General features: G+C 46.5%; 1 long non-coding RNA gene across 1 annotated transcript; it reads right to left on the bottom strand.

Annotated features, from left to right (window-relative positions):
- Window positions 1–1942: 1942 nt before the first annotated feature.
- On the bottom strand, window positions 1943–10426 carry LOC122458393. Its single transcript, XR_006278427.1, has 3 exons — window positions 10339–10426; window positions 8416–8529; window positions 1943–2653 (listed from the first exon to the last, which is right to left on the bottom strand). It is a non-coding gene; the product is annotated as an uncharacterized LOC122458393 (long non-coding RNA).
- Window positions 10427–11397: the final 971 nt, after the last annotated feature.

Below are 11397 nucleotides of genomic sequence, written 5' to 3'. Positions count from 1 at the left end.
ATAGAGATTAGATTAACAGACTAGATTGCAATACTAATCACTAACACAGAGTTGCCACCACATGACGATGTGCATGGGGCCTGATGTGGCACAATGTTGCAAGCCCCTATTTATTTCACTGAAAGCTCTTCTAGGCTACTCTTTTAGGATAGGCCGGTGGAACTTGATATCAGTTCTTTAGAATTAGTCAGAACAAAACACCGCAGAAGTCACCACAGACAGTGGACGGTGTACTTACAGACGGAAACTCCCCAGGTTTGCCACCTTTGTGAGCATGTCCAGTAGGCCACACTTGTATTACAACACTGCATGAAAACACATCAGCAAGTTGCGGCAAGATGTCATCACTTTGCAGCCCTAGAGATCTCCCCATGCCCCCCAATGACCCTGCCTGCCCAGTCATTCTTAGCTTGGCAGAATTGACAAGATCTCGAGTTGAGGTGGCGTGGCTGCAACAATTAATGTTACTAGCCCTCCTGGAACCCTTTGTCTTGAAATCTGGCCATCTGCTGTGAACAACAGGGATACTACAGCTGACATATCCAGCACAAAACTTTTAAGAGATCGGGGTCAGGAATTTTCAGGAGAGGACTCTTGCCTGTGGACTTCCCAAGTGGAGAGCAGTTTGTGTCTTGCTTACATTAGAGCAGGGGTTCTCAATGGGGGGGGTGTCCGTGAACTCTTTCAGGGGGGCTACAGGGCCCCCTGGATAAAACACAGAGCCCTATCCTCAGCACTTCCTGCGAGGCTGAAGCCGGGAGCAGCAAGGCTGAATTCCAGAGCCCCGGTGCTCCCCACGGGGCAGTAGCCCTGAGCCCATGGACAGAGCTGGGGGGACACGGGGATGTTGCCCCCCCTCTAAAACTACAGTGCAAGAGCAGGGCAGTTCCAGGGCAGCTCCACACACACACCCTCCACTTCGTTCTCTCTCCACCCCCTGGCCATGTCGGAGATGGGAAGCCAGAGCTGGGGAGTGCAGGCAGCTGCTGTTCTGGCTGGTACATTGGAGCAGGCAGCCTTGTTCCCTTGGCTTCTGCTGCTGCAGGGGATTTAAGCTGCTCCTAAGCTCCCAGCCCCTTTGCTCCCATTGCTGGTAGAGTCCTTAGGGAACAGGGACCGCAAGGCAGCCTTCCCGGCACACAGCTCCTAGATACCCTCCTCCCTGTACCCTGAGCTGTTTTCAAACATTTTGGAGCTGAGCCCCCCACCTTTGAGTTATAATTTTTGGTTGCTGCCCCCCCCCGGACACACACACAACCCAGACAGGCTGGGTGGCCTGTTGAGGTGAGTCAGGGAGTGGAGGTGGCATTCCCTCCCCTGATCCCACAGTGCGGAGCTGGCTCAAGCCCTGCCAGCTCCTGCCCACCCAAAATAAAAGTCAAACTACACCTATGCCCAAGCCCCACCCTTCCCCCTGCCCAGAGCCCCGAGTCCCCCTGTCCCCCGCTGGGCCCTGCAGTTTTATAGCATGTTGCGGGGGGGGGGGGGGCGCTCAGAAAGAAAAAGGTTGAGAACCCTGGCATTAGAGCATAGCTAAAGGCACCTCTTTACATAGGCCTCATCTCAGTCCCATTGCATGGTGAATTCCACTGACTCAAAGCATTGTGCCCCAATATACAGTGTAGAGAAGCACAGAGAAACTCAGGCTTGGTCTACAACAGTTGCCCTCACCCCCCCCCCCAGCTGTCAGCCAGGCACAAAGCTCACAGCTGGAGCTTCTGCCCCTCACAATGGGTTGACAGCCCCAGCTGTGAGCCCTGGGCAGGACTCTGTTTCACAGGGCAGAGCCTAGCAGCCTTTCTTGTCAATTTCAGGGCTCCAGCTGTGAGCCCCTGGCTGCTGTTCTGAGCCTAAGGCCGCCCTGAAATTGACAAGAAAGGCTCCCTACTTTGAAATTGAGCCCTGTGCCTGGCTCACAGCTCTGGCTGTCATCCTAGGGTGGATGGGGGGTTCCATCTGTGAGCCCTGTGCAGCTGTCTGTGCCCCACAATGCCCCAGTTCAGTTGATGCCATGCAAGTGCTCCTGGTGTGGGCACGCACCATTGGCAGTAGGAGGGTAGTGTGGACACCAACAGCCAATTGAATTACTGCTATGGCTGTAGGTCGACCTAAATTAGTTGACCTAATTTTGTAGTGTAGACAAGCCCTCTGTAACCAGACAGCAATGATACTATTTTATAATGCTCATATTCGCCCCTTAGATACTGTGGTGATGGAGCAACTTGAGAGAGACAGATCTGAGGTGCATAGTGGGTAGAGTCTTCAGCACCAATTCAATACATTATCCATACTGACCGAATCTGGCTTTGGGTTCCCCTTCTACAAGGAGAAGAATGACTGAGGAGCCTGCAGATACGAAACTCACTGCTGGGCAGAGACCACTCTTGCCTGCCGATAAGGGGAGAGCAGAATGAGGACAGCTGGCTTCAGCACTGTTACTGAGCATGCTCAATACAAGTCAAGCAGCAAATCAGGGGTGGGGGGGCCATGTGACCCTGCATCCCCCCCTCTCCCCTGCCCCCCATACACTGTCTCTGGCTGGCCTTCTCTGTACAGTAGATCTTGGGTTTCTTCTTGGGAATTCCAGCAATGCTAGGATTCAAGCTCCTCACATCAACACCTCAGCAGATGGCATTCCATGCTGTTCCATTCCCTGCATACAAGAGAAGTCTGATGAGAAATGCTAATACAAGATAAAGCAACATGTCCCTAGTGAGAAAAGGCCTTCCTGCCTTAATCACTCTGGGATGAACTTCCTACTCTGGAGGCTCACATCCATTTCTGAAGAGTTTATGATTTCCTATAAGGGAAAAAAATCACATTTCTAGCCCTCTGGTTGTTCAGAAAATCTTCCAAATGCAAACACTTGCCAACTTGTCTGAATCTACAGTGAGTAACAGCACACTGAGGAAAGTCTGAAGGGAAGTCTCATCTCAATGAGGTGTTGATGACAAAGCTTAATGCTGAGGATTTAAAGAGCAATTTTAGAGACCATTAAAGGCATTTAATTATTTCACTGCTGATCAATTTTGTAGAAATACTATTGCCACAGGCAAGAATGTAGACAAACTGCTACAATCAATTACATGTGTTAAATTGTGTACATTGGTGTTGTGTGGGGTATTCAGTTGAATGAAACTAAATTCTCAATCTCAGCTGAGCCAGCTCAGTTGAAAAAAGTACCTTTTTTCCTAGTCTAAGGGCTGAATCATCAATCTATATGGGGAAACTGACCAGCGTAGCTATAGCAGAATAATTATATCACTGACTATAGCAATATGGAGTTATACTGGCATAGTGATAGTGGCATAATTATTCCACTATAGCTATGCAAGTCACTTTCCCCATGTAGACATACTCCTGACCAAGGCCCAAAACACTAGTCAAGACAAGATTAGAGTTTTAAAAGTGGAAATTAGACAGAACTAGATAAAACAACTGTAACAACTCACATTAAAGGTCTTGGCTTCACTAAGAAATGATATTCTTTAACATGACACCTTACACATGTTAAAATCCTAGTGAACACACAGCAAGTTGTAGTTTGAACAAGTGCTAGCTGGTCAAGCAAAACCCTAGTCTTCTCCATAGCTATAGGGTGCATCTTCACTAGGGAAAAAGTCTGTTCTTAATTAATGTAAACTAGCACATGGTAACTAACATGAGATAAAATCCTAGTGAAGACGAGGCAATGTGCAGTTTTAACACAAGGTCAAAGTAAATTCTTGTGGGAATAGGGTATAGGCATCCCCATAATCTTTACCTTGATCTGTTAACCCACATATCTGTGCCTCACTTTATCCATCTGTGAAACAGCTGTTATTATCCATACCTAGCTCATAGAAGAGTTACAGTATGAGATTAATTTAACTGACATCTGTTACGCTTTTTGAGATCCACGGACGAAAGATGCCAGACTAGAGGATATTATCCTACTTCCCTTGCTCAACGTATTTGCAGAGTAGAAATGTATGCTGTTTAATGACAGGTTTCAGAGTAGCAGCCGTGTTAGTCTGTATTCGCAAAAAGAAAAGGAGTACTTATGGCACCTTAGAGACTAACAAATTTATTTGAACATAAGCTTTCGTGAGCTACAGCTCACTTCATCGGATGCATGCTGTAAGTGGCCCTCAGCTCTCAATGACTTCAGCAGGAGCTGAGTGACTTCAGGAGTGTGCAGGATTGGATTCTTAAACAGCATAAAGAAAAGGAGTACTTATGGCACCTTAGAGACTAACAAATTTATTTGAGCATAAGCTTTCGTGAGCTACAGCTCACTTCATCGGATGCATTCCAATGAAGTGAGCTGTAGCTCACGAAAGCTTATGCTCAAATAAATTTGTTAGTCTCTAAGGTGCCACAAGTCCTCCTTTTCTTTCAACAACATCAGGCAAGGCATGACCCTAAAATAATCTGTTTGTGCATTACTTTATCAGTACCAGCAGGTGGAAGTGCAGCCCAGCCATCCCATCCCTTGGTAGCAGCAGCAGATAAAATGATAAACCTATCGGGGGAATCTGTCTCTTGCTATATTTTTGTATCCATTCAGAAAAATGTTCCTGATTAAGAGAATTTAAAAGGACTAGAAATTACTCTGTACAGCCAGTAGGTGTGCAGGGTTGAGAGTTTTAAAAAACTTTTTATTTAATATTAAATATATATGGAGAGAGACCCTTTCATCTTGAAAAATTCCAGTATGCTTTACAACTGAAGGCCCCATGCTGTTATTACCTACACAGGAGCAAAAAAGCCAGTGGAATTGGCTAGGGATGAATTCAGATACCAGTGTGATGAGCAGGGTATAAAAATATAGGTTAGATAGAATAGATTACATTAGATAGAGGCTGCAGTTATGCAATATGCTTCTCTCAGCCTCCGGAAGCCCCCTCCCAGACATACAGCAGAGTTGGGGTACTGTGGGTCAGGAGGAAATGTGTCATGAGGGGATGGGCAACAGCTACTTGACACAGCATGCTCCCAGAGCATAGCAAATTTCCCAGGGAAATCTGCACAGGAGTTAATGTTGCTCCAGCTGCTGGTGGAACTAGAGCAGTGGTTCCCAACTGGGGTTCGTGAACCCCTGGGGGTTCGCGAAATGATACAGGGGGTTCTCGGGAAAAAATTCCCTAATTACAGACAGAGCTGTCCCTAGGGACTCCGGGCAGCATGGGGCCAGCAGCACAGAGCCCCTGGACTTCCAAGAGCTAAGCAGATTCAAACCAAGAATATTTAGAATCATAGAATATCAGGGTTGGAAGGGACCTCAGAAGATCATCTAGTCCAACCCCCTGCTCAAAGCAGGACCAATCCCCAATTTTTGCCCCAGATCCCTAAACGGCCCCCTCAAGGATTGAACTCACAACCCTGAGTTTAGCAGGCCAATACTCAAACCACTAAGCTATCCCTCCCCCCTAATATCTATCACACTGAAAGAAAAGGAGTACTTGTGGCAACTTAGAGACTAACAAATTTATTTGAGCATAAGCTTTCGTGAGCTACAGCTCACTTCATCGGATGCATTCAGTGGAAAAACCGATGAAGTGAGCTGTAGCTCACGAAAGCTTATGCTCAAATAAATGTGTTAGTCTCTAAGATGCCACAAGCACTCCTTTTCTTTTTGCGAATATAGACTAACACAGCTGCTACTCTGAAACCCATCACACTGAGGAGATTTAAACTTCAAGACTCCTTATAAGAAAAGGAGGTGGATATTTTTTGCTGTTTTTAAAATTAAATAGGCAGCTAGTATTGTTTTTAACATTATTGTGAAGAACAAGTTTAAGCTTTGTTGTAATGTGCGTTGTTTGCCTGGACTGCTCAAGACCTGAATGCTTGTGTAGGGGGAACTCTGTGAGTTGGCTTCTTGAATACCTTCATGGTGTTTCACATCTGATACTCCTTGATGAAACATAGGAGACTTATTCAAGGAGATACAAGCTACGAAAGTGAGATCTTGGAAGAGTGTTGCCGTTTTCATAATGTAATTAAAATACTGTAATGATAAATAATAATTAATAATAAACAGTGCATAATAAGCATGTCATAAAAACAAATTTTATATTTCCAAGATCACTGCTTTTATAATTTATACTCAGGTAAAGGAGAAAATCCCTGAAAATATTCATTTTCGGGAGGGGGTTCGTGAGACTTGACATTTTAGTGAAAGGAGTTCACAGGTTCTTAAAGTTTGGGAACCACTGAATTAGAGCAATGCTGCACCAAATACCTGTGCATGCTTTTTGGACCACGTTCTTTAGGAGCTGTAGCCAAGTTGGCAGGTGGGATGGTATAGAAAGGCACCATTCCGCAGCAGATGCCAGAGGCAGTCTGTCTGGAGGACAGAGGCAGGCACCATACCTCCAGAAGGGGCACTAGAGGGGCAGCTCCAGGGATCATCCACTGGACAACAGCCTTAAAATATGCATCCCCTTTGACTGCAGTACAGAAGGGGGCTGGGCCATACCCTGCAATCCCCTCGACTTGGGAGTGTCTAGCACTGCAGTGCATGCTAAGATGCCATGGAATGGACACTTGCATTCATGGAGTGCAAGCACCAGGAGTATGGCCCCAGTAGGAACAGTGTTCCCTGCATCTTACTCGTAGACGGGGAGTCAGAATCTGTGTCTTTACACAAAACCTAAAACACTGGGCCTGACCCTCAGCTCTCATAAAACAAATGAACTCCATTGATGTCAACGGAGGAGCTATGCTGATTTGCACCAGCTGAGGATCTTGCCCTGCAAATACCCTTGTAAAGTGCAAACGGGTCACATTCTGCCCTCACTTCCACCTGGGTATCTTCCTTGAAGTAAGTGGGATTAAATGGACTCTGACCATTTAGAATAAATCCAGCAGCTCTTCTTTTTCTTTTGAATTTTGTTGCACACTCTGATTTCTTTTAAAATTCTAGCTCTGCTCGTTCCATTCCTTCTTACTGCGGAGATGTCTTGGTTATGATATGTCAGAGAAAACCATGGGTTTATATTAACAATATGCAAAGATGTTCAAAAAGTCACTTTCTCTTTTTTTTTGCCAGCACAAACATCTTCGTCCCCTTCCCCTCAAGCCACGTGACAGGTTCTGTGCAACCAGTTCCATAAATTTCAACCAGATCCAGTGTGTCACATATTTAATGCAGCCCTTGCCTGCCTCTTGCAATCTCTTTACGTAAGACCCTCCAAGTATTACCGAGCAACACTGAGACAGCCTTCAGCTTCCCTTACATTAGTCAAACGTGGAGTGTACGTGCATGGTGTGGGATAAGCCCTTTCATTCCAGTGCTGTTCTAGGGGTTTCTTTTCAGACCACTTTGTTGCCCCATGCAGGGGCGGATTATGGGCTGCTGTGGCCCCTGGATCTAGTGCAAACTCAGGCTCCACAATGTCCTCCCCAGAATCCCACAGGAAAGGGAGTATGAGCATCATTCACAAAATGCCATTGATGAAAGCCTGGCCCCATCAAAGTCAATGGGAGTTTTGCCATTTACTTCAGTAGGGTCAGTGTTTCACCCTATGTTGATAGGCTTTACAAGTGATAGATGATAAATCCACAAAAGGGTTTATATACAAATGACGGCTAGATAGATAGATAGATAGATAGATACTCTCACCGCCACCCTCCATCTATATGGAGCTTTATGGTTCAGGGTGGAGTGTAGCTTAGAAGAGAGGAGCCAAGAGATGGCTATTCCATCCACAGCAACACCTCTTTTCAATCCCACTGGAATGATCTTGCTCTTGCAACTCCCTCATGCTGACAAATCTAGGGGCCAGCAGCAAGCTCATGATGGATTTGACTGACTGCAGATACCAGGCCCCGGTCAAACAGGAAAGGGTGTATGGGGGGTGAGGGAGAGAGCAAGGCGTGGTTAAGGGGGTGTGTTACTGGCAGGGATTCATTGGATCCTGGATTGGTCAGAAATTGCTGTCTCCATTGATTTAGGGGTAGCACTTAGCTCTGATCAATTGATCTGTTGCTCCCTGGCCCATCCTTCATCCACGCCACTGCTGCTGCTGTGAACTTCCCAGTAATCACAACTGATTACAAGTGATGATGGCTGGGCTTGGGGTTGAAGAGAAACAAATCTCTGCAAATATATGTTTCCCTGGCTAATTTCTGGGGGAAAGGGATGAGTGTCTTTCCAGATTCTCCTCCATGTACTGACCCATCATCAGACTAAAAAGCTTGAGACACATCCATCCTGTCTTCCATGACAGGTAAATGTAGCTGGCTCAGAAACTGCTCAATACTGCTTCTGAGTCAGCTGGAGATTAAGGGACGCAGGACAGTGAACAATGCAGGCCTCACTTCAGCAGAACCTGTAAGCTCACAGTGATCCCAGCCCTGTCAAGGCAGCATATGAGCTACATGGATTTCTAACCTGTTTGGGAAGAGCAGTGGAAGTAACCTTCTTACCTTCCTGAGGGGCTGCAGGGATGAGATGGTCTAGGCCCAAAGTGAAACAGCAGCCTCTATATGTCCAAATGAACTTGCATCATGTCTCTTTTAGAAGGCAAAGAAAAAGTATCACTGCAATAAAGAAACAATAATATCTATGTAATAAGCATTCCAGTCACTGCTGGCATTCCCCCCCCCCCTCCACAGTATCCTGTCAAGTACCTTTATCTTTCCAGGAATGTTGGCTTGGGGAGGAGTCTGGTCCAGTGATTAGAGCAAAGGGAGTTCTTGTAGATTCTGTACCTGGCTCTACCATTGCCTACCTGTGGACAAGTCCATTCACCTCTCTGTCCCACAGTTCCCCCATTCTATGAAATGGGGATGGTAATAATGATCTACCTCTGGAGGCGGGTCAGTGCATGTTCATTCATTCATTTTTGTAAAGGGCTTTGAGATCCTCATAGGAAAGGAACAATGGACACACAAAGTATATAAAGTATCTATCAAGGTACAGTTTGAGAGCAATGTCCTCAGACAGGCATGGGGAGGAGTAGCTACATAAGAATGGCCATACTGGGTCAGACCAAAGACCCATATAGCCCAGTATCCTGTCTTCCGACAGTGGCTAATGCTAGGTGCCCCAGAGGGAATGAACAGAACAGGGAATCATCAAGTGATCCATCCCCTGTGGCCCATTCCCAGCTTCTGGCAAACAGAGGGTAGGGACACCATCCCTGCCCATCCTAGCTGATAGCCATTGATGGACCTATCCTCCATGAACTTATCTAGTTCTTTGTTGAACCCTGTTATAGTCCTGGCCTTCACAACATCCCCTGGCAAGGAGTTCCACAGGTTGATCATGCGGTGTGTGAAGAAATACTTCATTTTGTTTGTTTTAAACCTGCGGCCTATTCATTCCATTTGGTGAAATGTTAGTGCTCTTTTGTCAGTCACAATACTTCCATCTCAGAAACGTAGGCTCTGGAGGAACTGGGAGGTCCCTTAGGCAGGTCGACACTTCAAAAGCTGCAGTGGCGCAGCTGCCAAAGCTGTAGCGCTTTAGTGAAGATGCTACTATGCCAGCGAGAGAGCATCTCCTGTCTGCGGAGTTAATCCACCCTTGTGAGAGGCAGTAGCTGTGTCAGCGGGAGCAGCTTTCCCATCGACACAGTGCTGTCCACACCAGGGGCTCAGTTGGTATAACTACGTCATGCAGAGCTGTGGATTTGACACACCCCAGAGTGATATAAGTCTGCAGAAGAGACCTGGCTTTAGGGTATGTCTGCACTGCAATTAGCCACCTGCGGCTAGCTTGTGCCAGCTGACTTGCGCTGACTCAGGCTGCAGGGCTGTTTAATTGCAATGTAAACTTCCGGGCTTGGGCTGCAGCCCAAGCTCTGGGATCCTCCTACCTTGCAGAGTTCTAGAGGCTGGGCTGGAGCCAGAACCTGGAAGTTTACACTGCATTTAAACAGCCCTGCGGCCCGAGCCCCATGATCCTGAGTCACCGAGGCCAGCCGTGGGTTTTGAATTGCAGTGTAGACATATGCTCAGAGCCAAAGGAGCAGCTTCATATCATTGCCAGAGGGATTCTAGCTAAGAGGGCCATGGCCTCTGGACTAGCTGTGAGCTCCTCTCTTGGCCAGCATTCCTGCACCATTCCCTACAGTACTTTCTGCTGGGAGAAGATGGAATTGGAGTAGCAGGGACCTCCCCTCACAGCTGGCGCTCTGACATTATTCTCTACAGCACCATCTCCTGGGAATGGAGTAGCTATGAGTTTTATTTAAGTTCTTGTGCTGTGCTCATCACTGTAGCATCTAAGTGCCAACTCCCCACAGCCAGCATCCGGCTGCCTTGTCCACTTTAGTGCCTTCTGCTAGGAGAGGCTGGGATTGCAGTAGCCAGGAGCACCTCTTACAACCATCATTCAAATATTACCTGCTGCTGGGAGTGGCTAGGTCTCAAATTGCTGTGATCACAGAGACAGCACTCCTGTTCCATGCGCTGCAATGAATATCCCACCAGGTTGTAAGGGGGATAGATGTCTTTTGTTGAGAGTATTGTGGACAAGAGTTGCTTAACTATTTATTTATTTAAGCACATTCTATGTATGTATTCAAGTCCTAATGCTCCAGTGAGAGTTCCTTATATACATGTATATGTCTTTCTATAAAGGAGATTATGGAGATGGAAGGCAGGAGAGGTCCAGAAGGGAAACAAAGGAATGTCAAAGAAAAATCAAAAGGAAGATAAAAGGGATGCCCGTGGCCTTTCATGCAAGGGCTCCATTCCTCAGCAGACAGCTGTGTTCACTTCACACTCGACAGTCCATCAGAAATGAATGAGAAGGGATAAGTGCCTGGAAGATTTGAAGGAGTTTGTCTAGACACAGCCTGCCTGCTGCAGTGAGACACTGCATTTAAACATCCAGCAACCTTTTCATGTTGCTCATTTTAAATGCTCTTCTATAGGATTTCCTTCCCCACCCCTGACCCCTACCCTTCACACACACACACCTCAGTATCTCTCTTCTTGAGCCAAGGGAGTGCAGTCTCAGTAGATGGAATAACCTTGGGAGATTTTCTTACAGAGGAGGGATTATACAGTGAGATCCACATTATTCCCCCCATAGTAGATATTGTCAGTAGGTTCTTCGCATGCATTGTGTGAGACGGCATGGGAGTGCCAATTCAAGCATCATATTAAATTCATGAGGGGCTTAGATAATTAAGGGAGTGCATCCTTTCTGATCCATCCTCCCTCAGCTGACAAAAGAGAGAAAAGAAATACCTGAGCCTATGCGGCCAGAAATACTTTGGGCCCCAGGCAAATGAGGTCTGCAGAGAAGGAACAATGTCAAAATAAAACTCATGTGCTCAGTTCTGCCCATGCTGATAACAATGTAAATCCTGCAGCATTACCCTGAATTTACACTAGTGTAACTGAAAGCCCCAGTTTCTTTTAACACCTGAGATTACTCAAAGGATTTTAAAGAAC

This window comes from Dermochelys coriacea, chromosome 20 (genome assembly GCF_009764565.3).
Source record: "Dermochelys coriacea isolate rDerCor1 chromosome 20, rDerCor1.pri.v4, whole genome shotgun sequence".
Classification (NCBI taxonomy): Eukaryota; Metazoa; Chordata; order Testudines; family Dermochelyidae; genus Dermochelys; species Dermochelys coriacea.
This window is presented reverse-complemented; position numbering and strand designations above follow the sequence as displayed.